Genomic DNA, 12,680 nt, shown 5'->3' with positions numbered 1-12,680 from the left:
AATAAAAATGTTTAGATAATCAAATCATGGTTGTGTAGTTTCCACCAAATTGCCATAGTTAAAATAGCAAAAAAAAAAAATGCTTAAATAAGTGTTTTGAGGAGATTCGGTGTAAATGTCATAGCATTTTATTTCTTCAGAAACTATAGTGAGCAAGGTGAACCTTTAATCTTTGACATTTTTAACACCATTAAAGAAAAAACACAACAATTGACTATAGATTTATTAGCCTATACAATAAAAGTGTAACAACCAGGCAAGCCAAACTTATTATTATTTTGAAGCTGTCCAGAGTTTTGGCAGTTTTCCTTTCCCACTTGTGAACTTTAAGTCAGGAGGGCAATGTGTTGAGGAGCTGTGAGAATGACACAGTTCTGTCTCCATCTGTGTGGTCATCTTGTCTTTGGGCCACCTACTGAAAAGGACCAGGAAAACAACATATCAGATGGGTTGTTTACAAGGAACACGTGTATTTTCAGTGTATGACCTAATGTTTTCCAGTAAAAATAAAAATACAAACTAGTAATGAAGACAAAATGGTAACAGAGGTTGTGTGTATATTTGTGTATTATAAAACGGTCAGTTCTGGTCCTTGATTCTGATTGGCTGAGCGGAGTTATAAGCCGTTATAAAATACCTCAATATATAACGGCTGACCGCACCACATAGCCTAAATATCATTTCATTTACTTTATTTTATGAAACCTTGGTAAGCATATGGAATAACCGTTTTATAAAAGCAATAACTCCGCTTCGCATCGTGCCACAACGCCCTTAGCTGTTATAAAATGCACTGTAACCCACTGCTTCTTGGGGCTTATTGCTTTAATATAACAATGTGCTCATGCAGATCTCCTCGGGACTCTTTTTATTTCTAACATGAGATTAGAAAGTAAACTAAACTAATTTTCTAAATTTTCTTTTGTCTATTGGACCTAGGTGTCCCTAGAACAAAACACGAAAACAAGACAATCTTATTAGAGTACAGAGCGCTCGCATATGTAAAAATTTCACAATATGACAAATGTTTGTGTTTGATACCAATCAGGCCAACATAAACATGTCCTACACTGTAAGAAAAAAGAACAAAACTTCACCTTTTCTGTCGCTGTGGTGGTACCCTAAGGTTCCTTTTGTACCTTTATGATATACAAAACATAATCAAATGTTGTACCTTTTTGGATACATTAGGGTGTACCTTTAAAGGTACACTTGAATGTTTTGTACCCGTAAAATTTAACTGGTACACGATAGATCTGTTAGGTACACCAATATGTCCCTATAGGGTACAATAATATACCCCAAAATGTACAACATTTTATGGATTGCAATGCATACCCGTAAAGGAAGAAAAAGGGTACCACCCCAGCGACAGAATGTCACATCTATGTCTGTTTCCCTGTTTAGTTTTCTCAGTTTTTTCCCGTGGACTATATTTTGACATGATCCCTTACCTGTACCTCGTTTGTTGCACCTGATCATCATTCCCTGGACACTATTTATGCCCTGTGTTTTGTCTTGTTCTTCGTCGAGTATTGATGTTAATGTTATTCATTAGCGTGTGTATGATACCTGTTCTGGATTATACCTGCTTTTGTGGATACCTGGTTTTCCTGTTTTTGTTTCCCCGGACACTTAATTATTAAATTCTGTTCTCTGGAAGTTTGATGTGTGCTCTCCTGTTTTTGACACGAGTGTGACAGAATACTCGACCTACAAATCTGACCACACCTCAGAGTTCCAGACGGACTAATGGATTACCTGCAGCTCAACATTTCTCCAGAGGACAATCTGAGATAGCATCTCAGCCAGGATGGCCGTCCTCCGGAGAGATATGTGGAGGACTTCATTGCACTGAGCCGTGAGGTGAGTATGGATGACCAGTCTCTCAACGCGTGTTTTATTATGGGGTTGGATGAGGACTCCCATCGGTGTCTGGCGCCCGAGTTCCGGGACAGACCCGTAAGGGAGTTTATCGATCTTATCGGGTGGATAATTGGCTCTCGCCTATGTGTGAGCGAGACCATCCCGGATAGCATCAAGCCTCATCTAATTCCATTGAACCACGTGCTGGGGGACCCAGCTCACCTCACCATCAACCCGAAGTTCTCCACCAATGTTGATGCCTGTGTAATCCAGGGTTCGCTAAACCCGCTGCCCAACCGGCTAAGCCTTTCCGCCGTAGGAAACTGCGTGGGCGCCACAACGAACCTGTCCCATCCGGCCTTCCGGCGTCCTTCGAGCCGGTTCCAGCCGACCTTCCAGAGGCCTTCAAGCCGGTCCCATCCGGCCTCCAATTGTGCTCCGAAACCCCTGGATCCCGCCCCGAACCAGAGGCCAGCCAGCCACCATCCTTCAGTACAGAAACCTCATCAGACCTCACCGCTGACGGAGAGCCCAAGACCACTGTGACGATGAAGCCAGCATGCGACCTTGCGACTGAGCCTGAGTTCGTCCTGGAACATGAGTCCCGAGACGCGTCTGACCAGGTGTGTGAGCCGGCTACACCTTGCATCGCCGTGGGAGTTCTGGCAGACTGTGAGGGAAGCCCCATTCATGCTTCCGCTGCTGAGGGTGAGCTACAAGGCGCCTCTGAACTGCCGGACTGGGCGAATGACTTTGACTTTTGGCTGCTCCCTTCCCCGCTGGTCCTGTCCAGCCTGTCCATGTCCCCGCTGGTCCCGCCCAGCCTGCCCTCGACAGCCAACTCTCCCTCGCCAGTTCCCAAGCTCCCGCCCTCCCTCCGCCTTCGTCGGTCTGTGAGTCAGCCCTGAACTGGACTCATCCATGTCTCCGCCCTCAGCATACGAGGCCCAGACTCCACCTTGGCCCTCCGACCCAGCAGCTACATCTCCGCTCACAGCTCCCTCGTCTCCACCGTGTCCTACTGGCTTCACCAGGCTTCCTCGTCCCTCCGGCTCCGCCTTTGGTCAGTCATCGACCATCCGCCGCCTCGGGGCTCCACTCCTCTGGCTACGTCTCATCTCTACGCCCCTTCTGCGTTGTCAGGCTCCTCCTTCCCCTCAGCTCCTCCTCAGTCCTCAGTTGCACTGGCTTTGCTGCGGTCTGCCTTGGCCACACCTTTGCCTTGGTCGCCTGAGCTGTTGGCTTCGCCTCGGACCTTCAGACCTTTGGTGTCACCTGGGCTCTCCATCTGTGTGGCTACAACCTGGACTCTTCCAGTGTCGTCTCTGTCTCTCGTCACCAAGGTCTCGCCAGCCCTGTTTAGTTTTCTCCGTTTTTTCCCTTGGACTATATTTTGACACGATCCCTTACCTGTACCTCGTTTGTTGCACCCGCACCTGATCATCATTCCCTGGACACTGTTTATGCCTTGTGTTTTGTCTTGTTCTTTGTTGAGTATTGATGTTAATGTTGTTCGTTAGCGTGTGTATGATACCTGTTCTGGATTATACCTGCTTTTGTGGATACCTGGTTTTCCCGTTTTTGTTTCCCCGGACACTTGATTATTAAATTCTGTTCTCTGGAACTTTGATGTGTGCTCTCCTGTTTTTGACACGAGTGTGAAAGAATACTCGACCTACAAATCTGACCACACCTCAGAGTTCCAGACGGACTAATGGATTACCTGCAGCTCAACATTTCTCCAGAGGACAATCTGAGATACCATCTCAGCCAGGATGGCCGTCCTGGCCATGGCCGAGCCCTTATTCAACTGATTAGATCACTTTAAGCGTTTATCCTCCATAGAAGTCCATTATAAGGAAACAGCTCAGCTCAAGGCAGCGACAAACTGAGAACAACATTTTTCTGATATCATGCTGATGTTTTGTTACATTTTTTTTTGGTTTCCCCGGTCGTTGTTCAGGTACAAAAAGTTTTAAGCTATTCCTTATACATTTACATTTAGTCATTTAGCAGACGCTTTTATCCAAAGTGACGTACAAAGTAGGGGAAAACAATAGAAGCAATTTGTGCAACTAAAGAACAACAATGCATAGGTGCAGTAAAAACTGATCTCAGTCAGCCTATCACAGTATTCGAAGCTAAGAATTTTTATTTTTTGGGGGGATAGGAAAGTAGAAAAGAAGTAGAAGACTGTACTAATGGGTCAGATGTTGATGGAAGAGATGTGTTTTTAGCCAATTCTTAAAGACAGCTACAGAATCCGCTGATCTTGTGGCAAGAGGGAGATCGTTCCAGAGTCGTGGAACACATCTGGAGATAGTGCGTGAGTGATTTTTTTTTCCCTTTGTGGGACGGCACCACAAGACGTTGTTCGATTGCAGAGAGGAGTGACGTGTGCTCTCTTCGGCTCGTTGAAGACCACTATTGCCACTGCATTCTGGATCATCTGAAGAGGTCTGGTTGTACAAGCTGGAAGACCAGCCAGTAGGGCATTGCAATAGTCGAGTCTGGACAGGACGAGAGCCTGGACAAGAAATTGCGTAGCATGCTTTGACAGGAAAAGTCTAATTCTCCTAATATTGTAGAGGATGAATCTACAGGACCGGGTGGTGCTGGCAACATGGTCTGCGAAGTTCAGCTGATAATCAGTTACCACTCCCCAGGTTTCTGGCCGTTCTGGAAGGAGTAATGGTTGATGAACCTAGTTGGATGGAAAGGTCGTGCTGAGTCTTCGGGTCGGCCGGGATCACGAGCAGTTCAGTTTTTGCAAGGTTCAGCTGCAGGTGATGGTCCTTCATCCAGAGTGAGATGTCATTCAGGCATGCCGAGATGCGCTCAGAAACCGCCGGATCATTAGGCTGAAATGACAGGGGGAGCTGTGTGTCATCCGCATAGCAGTGATAGGTAAAAGCCATGTTCCGAATGACAGAACCTAGGGACGTTGTGTATATGGAGAAGAGCAGCGGTCCAAGAACTGAGCCCTGGGGTACCCCTGTACTAAGATGCTGGGACTCAGACACCTCACCTCCCCAGGATACTCTGAATGTACAATCTGAGAGGTAAGACTCAAACCACCGTAGCGCCGCTCCAGAGACACCCATAGTCTAGAGGGTCGACAGGAGGATGTGGTGGTTGACAGTGTCGAAAGTGGAAGATAGATCCAGGAGGATGAGTGCAGATGAATTTGAGGCCGCCCTTGCCAGTCGCAGGGCTTCGATGACTGAGAGCAGTGCAGTCTCGGTGGAATGACCGCTCTTGAAAACAGACTGGTTTCAGTCCAAGAGGTTGTTCTGTGTGAGAAATGAGGAGAGCTGGAGGTGCTTTCCTGTGGCTCAGTGGTTAGAGCACGGCACTAGCAATGCCAAGGTCATGGGTTCGATCCCAGGGGATTGCACATAGTCAGAAACAAAATGTATAATACAATGCAATGTAAGTTGCTTGGATAAACGTGTCTGCCAAATGCACAAATGTAAATGTACTAGGGCTGGGCGATGTGACGATGTTGTCATATATCGCTGATGTCTTGCAAATATTCCGATGTCGATTACAACAGACAGATACCAGATCCAACGACCCTGGCTCGTTGGTCGGGAATGCCCATAAGACCAGGCTCCGGCCAGTCTCCTTCCGCCGAATGTATCTCTGGCTCCGGGGTCGCAGCGAGTCAACGCGGGTCAGTATAGCATGGGTTTCGCCAAAAAATTGATTCTCAAGAGTGGATCAGTACTAGCTGTTCGCGATCAAGCTTCATCTCCGGAAGAAGTATTACACATCGTTTTTAAATTGCCTTTCTTAAATAATGTGTTTAGCATGTTCGCGGCTAAACCTGATACTTTACATTGGTCCAAAGACAGGTGTTATGTTGTAAGGTTAGTGGTAAAACGCATCGCGCCCATCGGTTCAGAAGACTTGTGACCGACATAATTTCTGCAAAGCTTTCAAGTAACTGTAAAGTACCGTCACCACATCGGAAGGCCCGCCTCTCCTTTCATTCGATTAGACAATAGGAAAAAAGGCGCATGACGTCAAGCGCTTTTCTGCTCATAATTGAGTTTTTACCTTGAATGTTATATTTGGACACACGCAATGCACATGCAATCTGTTTGTCATTGTTGACTTTTATTATTCATTGATATGAACTGCACACAGTTAAGCCATTTATATTGACTTATGTAACATTTAATAATGAAACATTTATTGTTTTACTAATATATTAATAATTGTCTTCCTTGGTTCTCTTCTGTTTATTATAGACCATGTGTGAATTTGCCCATACAGATCTACCATCAATTAAACGGTTGAACTGGGATTCGCTTTCCTGTTTCTCTTACCGGAAACACACACCTTATTTTTGGTGCACTACATCCGAACCCAGTGAGCGTCCTACAGGCTCATACAGTACCAGTGAGCTGAAGACCTCGGATGTATACGTCTGGGAGGCAGCTTAGTGTCCAAAGGAGCTTGGCTAGGTAAGGGCTGGACACGAGGAACAGCTGAATGCCTAGAAATACAAGTAATACAAATACAAAATACAAGTAATTGCTGTCTGTAATGAATAGTGCTAATATTACAAGGTTTAAAACTAAACAGAGAGAATTTGTTCAACTTACCAGATACAGGAGGTGGTGTAGGGGGTAGACAGAAGCCTGCATAAATTTTTGTACTTTCGGCTCCACTTTAGTTATTGCGTGTGTTGTTATTCTGATGATTACTGTGAATAGAGTATTCTGATGATTACTGTGAATAGATTTTTACAAACTCAAAGCCGATCTGTCAAAGCACGGTGTCAGTCAGTGCTCCAAATTAGTGATCAGTGTGCTGCAGTGTGGTGAATAAGGTTAGAATGTGCATTTATTTGGATTCAATATTTTTTTATCACCTGTTGTGTGTGATTTTTCATTGACAGTCATTTTACTTCATGTAATTCACAAATACACAAAAATTCATTAATATTCAATGTAGTCGAGCTGTCATCGCGTTACTCTTTTAAGATGAATTAAATGTTTAATATCAGCATGTTTCTTTTAGGCAGTTGCCATTCATTCAGCTATTTTAAGGACTATCAGCAATTTTTTTTACATCTCTTCTATTGACAAAATATGGTCAGAGTGTAATAGAGATACTCTTTATTATAGAAATGGGAGGGTCTGTAATACTTCCAATTGGAGAACCCGTAACGGCTAACAAAACCCATTGACATGACATCCATTCAAAAACTAGCATCCGGTCTCCTTTCCTGCGTTCCGCTGAAGCCCGGGCGTTAGCATTAGCCGTTACGCTTTTTTGCCGAATGGTTGCAGGCTTTCCTCTTAAAGGGCTTTGGTATTAAAGACCTTTCCATCTCTATGGGATTCCTTTTGTGCCAATAAGAATGAACGCAAACTTTTAAAAAACGAACAAAAATATACAATGAGAAAGAAAAAAAACACTTTGATAATGAAAACAATAAACTCAGTTGCAAGAATGTGACATGATTTCTTAACAATTTTCTAAGTTTCGTTTTTGCAAATAATAGTTTTGAATTCGCTGCTAGATTTTTCATTTGCGCTTTCCGAGTTTTCGTTTACGCTTCTCAATTTTTCGTTCGCCTTTCTGGCACAAATCTCACGTGTGGGCGGGATTTATGGCCACTTTACTCTCATTGGTTAGTGAGATTTGGATTGACAGCTCCCTGACCAGGAAGTCGAAACTGAAGACAGTGCAGCGGATTAGAGAGCAATCTGCTTGCGGTTTTCTGTATAGTATTGTTTTAGTGTTTGTACTTAAATTACTTTCTTATTTTGTTAGTATATTAGCAGGGTTGCCAACTTTCACGCACTTAAAAGTAGGACACGCTTCCAGGCTCTATCACGCCGTAACAACAAGCCAACGTCGAGTAAAGACAGGATAGATAGCCATATTCACATGCAACTTTACGTGGGTTTAGAGGCCGTCAAGACAGCAGTCTATAATTTATAATTTCAATGATATCAGGAAAACGAGATGCCTAGTGAGTTTTGAGGAGATATACAATAAAGTGTTATGCTTCCAGTTCATATTTCTAATTTATAGATTATAATCGTGGTGGCATTTTATGTATCGTTTCTATCTTTAAATGTTTGTTTATAGTTTAAGAAGTCTCTCTTCTGCTTTTCTTTAACCTGTTTTATGTAGGTGTGTAAATACATAATGAAATTGTTGTTTGCAAGAGGCAGACTAAATTAATAAAACATTCTAAAGGCCTCTAATTGTGTCACCTTATGAATGTGTTTTGTTGTAGCGTTTAAAAAACATAAATGTCATTTGAATGTATTGGTAGTGTTTTATGAGGTGTACTTTCTGTGAATGTAATGAAAGGGGTATAATACTGTACATTCACCATGAGTTTAAAAAGAAAGATACAGTACTTGACTTATAAGTGGACTTAATTCTTTAAAAGGAGACTGTATGCAAGAGCGACATCGTCATCCTCCTCCTCAGCTGGACACAAGTCACCCTCAGGTACATTTATGTAACCGAGATAATAAAATCGCTAAAAGTTTTAATCTCTGTACAGTAACTATGCAGCAATGTTTTCATTTAGCACGTTAATTTCTCACAACCCAATAATCTGTAACATGTCTTTATTGGATGTTATAATGCAAGTTGTTCGTTCCTTTTTAAGAAAATTATCTTACAGTCCATAAAATAATACCTGACAGAAAGTATAAAGCACACAATGAACGAGCTAAGTAAAGGCAGAATTGCTACTGTACAGGAATACAACTTTTAGCGATTTTCTTTATTATCTGAATTACATTCATTTACCTGAGGATGAGGAGGACGCTTGGATCCACACCGCGCGTGACTTACCAACTTCAAATACCAATTACTAATATACTAACTAAATAAGAAAGTAGTTTTAAGTACAAACAATAAATATAACAGCATGCAGATCGTTCTCTAAGATTCGTTGCACTGTACTGTCTTCAGTATCGACTTCCTTGTCAGGGAGCTGTCAATCACAAACTCACTAGCCAATCAGCGTAAAGCGGCCATAAGTCCTGCCTACACGTGAGCGTTGTGCCAGAAAGGCGAACGAAAAATTGAGAAGCGTAAACGAAAACTCGGAAAGCGCAAATGAAAAATCTAGCAGCGAATTCAAAACTATTATTTGCAAAAACGAAACTTAGAAAATTGTTAAGAAATCATGTCACATTCTTGCAACTGAGTTTATTGTTTTCAATATCAAAGTGTTTTTTTTCTTTCTCATTGTATATTTTTGTTCGTTTTTTAAAAGTTTGCGTTCATTCTTATTGGCACAAAAGGAATCCCATACATCTCCCTATATAAGAGTATCTCTGGTAATACTTACCATACGAAAAAGCTAACCTGGATCACGTGAGGCATCCTCAACCAATCACATTATGTCAGTGGCTGGAGTTCAGTTTTACGGCAGTCGGTTGCACAGTTTCGCGTGGATTGTTCGTTCACATTGTCAATAAATAATGCATAAGAAAAGAGATTTTGTTGGTTATCCTGATATCGTTATCGTATAAAATAGACCATGACCATAACTGTAAATGTAATTTATTTGTTTAAATCTGAAAGTCAGAGAAACCATCCCTTCATATTTATGTATTTGTTTATTTTACATTAAATTGCATTGTCATGATCAGCACAACAGTCAAGTCATTACATTTCAAATGTATTTATTGAAACATTTAATTTTCATTCAACAACAAATATACAATATCATATTTTACATTACTCATGTACTTTTTTCATAAAATTACATCATCGTCATGTGCATACATGCAGTTTTAGTTATAACAGTTCAAGTTTTCTCATAACTGCTGAAACCTGAAAGCCATCGTTCAATATTACTATTAAATCTATGATAATGCCGTAAGTGAGTCCTGCCTGTCGCAACATTCGCTACTCTGCCTTCTCTTAAATGTTTTTTATCATAGTAAAATCTACATATCGTTCCCAACCAAAGTATTGTATGGTGTGAAACATGTTGAACATTAATGGACAGGCAGTTGATTCCTTAAATGAAGAGCTGTTTCCTCACAAAAGCGATTTATTCAGCATAGTGAAGCTTCTCTTCCATTGACATCCATTAAAAAAACCTGCCTCTGGCCTCCTTTGTGTACCGGCGTTAGCATTAGCCATTACGCGTTTTTGGCTAATGGTTGCAGGCTTTCCTTTTAAAAGGGCTTTGGTATTACAGACCCTTCCATCTCCCTATATAAGAGTATCTCTGATTGCATCCTATAGAGAATGTGAAGCTGACGTCACACCCTATGTTGCTGTGGCGCCGCCATCTTGGGAGGAAAATACTCCACTGCTATTATTGTTTTGATATGTACTGTTACTTGTTTTGTTTGATATATTGAGAAATCGAAAACAAAAGAACCATGGGCTTTTCCTGAACGACTCTGCGTAATGCTATTGCAGTTTTTTAACACAGCAAGACCGACCTACCATATTTATATTTCCTAATTAAACTAGAAAAACAAAACACTGCATTGAACGCACTAGCAGCCATCCTCCCAAGATGGCGCAACATTCAATAATATTTCAAAAGGATTAGGCCTACAATTAAGTCCAGTACACAGATTTCCAAATGCATTATTTGTCCACCGTTTTGCTTGCCCAAGATAATATGTAATGTTTAGTTTATGTCATTACACATCAACATTTAAAATGCTCTTATAGTCTACGTGGCTTTTAGGAGAATTAATGATGTGTTTTCGTATGCTTAAGCGTAAATTTACATTGCCCAAGCAATGCCAGTCAGCCTGGAGGCAAGCACCTATCTAGATATCTGTGCATTTACATGCCTGTAAATGTTAATAAATAAATGTAAATACATTTGACCTCGAATATGAGCATATAGCCTACTCTACAGTTCAAAGTTTAGATTAATTAGGCTACATGTTTGTCCATCATCATAAATACATGATCTCAAGGCATATGTGCGGATGATTAGATTAAAATTAGTTTTAAAATATTGTATTCAATAAATGTACTTAAAGGACCATTGTGTAATTTTAGCAGTGGCATCTAGTGGTGAAGTTGCGAATCGCAACTAACATCTCACTCCATCCCTATCCCCTTACTCTCGAAGCGCTACGGATGCGAGAGAAGATTAAGTTGTCACATTTTCACTTCTTTCGTGAATGAGATAATGTATTTACGAAACGTGTGTAGAGCAGTTCGTCTGCTTAGGGCTACAAAATGGCGACAAGAAAAACATAACGCTTCTTTATGCAAGGTCTTTATACACCTATGAACACAAACTTATGCATATTATATTGCATTTCTGTCAATAGATCCTCTAAAAAAAACTACTGACTGGTCCTTTAATACATGATTGTGAGATATCATCCATTTTGTGTTCTAAACACATGAACACACTTTGTGTCTCATAGCCTAATATGTATTAAAAGCGGAAATACTACAATTCTGGTAAACCACTTATTTCAGTCACTTAAAATGTATCTTTAAAACATCAGGAAACAGAAGCTTGCCGAACTGAAGAAACGCACAAACATTTAACCATCTCTGACTTAATGCAGATGTTCACAACAATGTCATTAAACTTCAAAAATTCAATGCATGCAATAATCAAGTGTGAATACAAACAAAAACACATCTCTCGCTAATAAGTTGTATTATGTAAGAATGCTGCTGTTGTTAAAAAGCAAAATACAAACACACGCACACGATTCATTGTTAGTTTATTATTGTTCATCAAACAAACCAGAAACCCCCAAAACTATTTACATTATGAATATTCAAACCGTATCATTTCAAAATGGTTTCTAATGGCCTAAATGTATTACTGCAAATTTCAAAAGACATCTAACCTTAGAATTAAGCTGTTGTGTGTGATAGTAAGAATGACCAGTTTAGTCAAAGCTCTCTCATTGTGCGCCGGACATGTTATTTTAAAAACAATGCTGATCTAGTGTCAGTCTTTGTCTGTTACTATATAGATTACCCTAACATGAATGCATGGGAATTGGAAACTTAGATCAGCTCTTACAATGTGATGCTATTAATACAGTATTGTTGCTTTAGCACAGAAAAATATGAGAAACACATTTGTATTATCACTAACATTCCATAACAACAAAGATGTTTGCATATTAGTGAATCTAATGTTTATGTGGCCTGTAACACTAGACCCTCATTTACTTTAAAAGGGCAATATATCGAAAGACATCTACATCACTTTCATTAACAAATAAAAAAATTCCCAGTTTTCACTTGTTAATGTTTAACTTGTTAGTGAATAATTTCTAAAGTCACAGAACCGTTTTTGCTTTCATATCCTAAAATGCAAGATACATATGGACAAACAAGCATGTTGATTCTTGAACGATGACTCGAAAAACAATGATCTAGGTTTAGACTCAATTTCTGTTCACACAGTCATCAATAATAAAGTTAGTCATATAAACATCAACTAACAGTGCTGATAAAGAAACAGCGAGCTTACCATACTGACATTAGGAATAAAAGACAAAAACAGGTTCCATGTGGAAATATCTGAAATTAATTTTAAACATGCATCCAATTACAACCAAAGAGTAACTGAGGTCATCAATTACACGGCATCAATTGGGTGAAATCTAACAAAGGGTGCCTTTGTAAGGGTCTAAAAATGGTCTCTATAGGAAATGAGAGCAGGTTCATAAGCACAATGTTTCAAGGGTCCCTTAACTAAAAACAACCCTTATTATGTCATAGAGCTAATCTCTTTGATGGTTTATGTTTAAGTGTGCCTTGATAAGCTGAAGTGAACTGTTAAGGCATGTCACAAATCCAAAAACAAACAG

Source organism: Triplophysa rosa, linkage group LG1 (assembly GCF_024868665.1).
Source record: "Triplophysa rosa linkage group LG1, Trosa_1v2, whole genome shotgun sequence".
Lineage (NCBI taxonomy): Eukaryota > Metazoa > Chordata > Actinopteri > Cypriniformes > Nemacheilidae > Triplophysa > Triplophysa rosa.
This window is presented reverse-complemented; position numbering follows the sequence as displayed.